General features: G+C 39.6%; 1 pseudogene; it reads right to left on the reverse strand.

Annotated features, from left to right (window-relative positions):
- Positions 1-278: 278 nt before the first annotated feature.
- On the reverse strand, positions 279-397 carry LOC148454059 (5S ribosomal RNA; annotated as a pseudogene).
- Between the last annotated feature and the right edge of the window lie 1,201 nt (positions 398-1,598).

Raw genomic sequence — 1,598 nt, forward strand, 5'->3', positions numbered from 1 at the left:
ATATATATATATATATATATGGAAATAACGAATGATACAGTGACAGGCGTCACTCAGAAAGTGCACAGTGCAATAAACATATAAAGAAATTGAATCAAAAATTCATAAGGACATACTAACATGAATACATATAATAAAAACACACAAAATTACAAGATAAATGGGCAAGCATTACATAATGGCTTGAAAAAAGCATATCGACAATGGAACAAGGGTAGAGAGTTGAAGCCATTCAGTGACCCAGTGGCTATCTCGCGCCCTGTTGTAAGTATGTATGAACACTACAACACCTGGTATTCCCAGGAGGTCTCCCATCCCAGTACTGGCCAGGCCCATACATGCTTAGCTTCCAAGATCGGATGAGATTGGGCATATACACAATGGTCTCATTGTAGGTTCCTTTTAACATACACAACTACCGCCTTGTCTCTTACAAGAATGGGGCAATCTCGTAACTGTCATTAAATCCTTGTGGAGCCATTGTATTTAGCTCGAAGATCCAGAACATTTCTCTTCTTGATCATTTGTTCCCTAGATCACCCCCTCTCTATCCTAATTTAACATGCTCTATTGCTTTAAAAGTTAGGTCCTCTGGATTGGAATCATGGTAGACAGAAAAATGTTTAGACACCGCATGTCCCTCGACCTTATTCTTGATATTGCAGACATGTTCTTGAATTCTCAACTTTAACGGTCTCTTAGTTTTCCCCACGTATTTTAAACCACATTTGCACTCCAAAAGGTAAATGGTCGAGATGGGGCGTGAGATAGCCACTGGGTCTCTGAATGGCTTCAACTCTCTACCCTTGTTCCATGGCTACTCATGAACTTTATCAACCAACCCCCTATTACCTATTTATTAATTTATTACTATTTATTTTTCTTAACCAGTTGTGCCTCGTCGATATTTTCATCATTTTTATATCATATCTTTTATTAATACTTCATCTTTTCATTTGCCATTTGGAACTCGATGTTGTGTTTTTAAAAACTATGCTGCTATATCTCGGCTTATTATCCTATAACGTCACCATTATTTTATGCCTATTCAAGTGGTGTGTCTATTAATGTTAACACTTTGGGCAAAATTACCCTGTCTTAAAATGGCGCTCTTAAGTTTCCAAAAATTACTGAGTTTTTCTGCTTCCGCAGACTAATAGCAGTGCGTATTCCTGGAATATGATAGGAGCAAGAAGCGCTAAACCTGAGTGGGATGTCGATGATGTCGTCTATGGGCGGATGCTCGTGAGATGATGAACATTGGAATCAGGGCGGAAGTCACGTGGACACCCGCGATACCATCACCGGATACTGAAGGACGGATGCCACGTGGAGCCAGAAGTGAGGGCGGAAGTTACGTAGACACCGATCCTATAACCATCTGCCTCCGTCCAGACCCAGAAGAGGGCGGATGTTGCCATTGAGGGCGGAGATTTGGAATCTTTGGGCGGAAGTACTGCTTAGTATTATGCTAAGTTTTACATTATATTAAAAAGATCTGGACATTACTGGAATTCCATTCACGTTATAAATAATTTATTTTATTTATAGGAGCGTTTTGAAAGTCTCCTTTCTTAAATCACTCCACAGTGCTTATT

This window comes from Taudactylus pleione, unplaced genomic scaffold, assembly GCF_031769625.1.
Source record: "Taudactylus pleione unplaced genomic scaffold, aTauple2 ptg001032l, whole genome shotgun sequence".
NCBI classification, from domain to species: domain Eukaryota; kingdom Metazoa; phylum Chordata; class Amphibia; order Anura; family Myobatrachidae; genus Taudactylus; species Taudactylus pleione.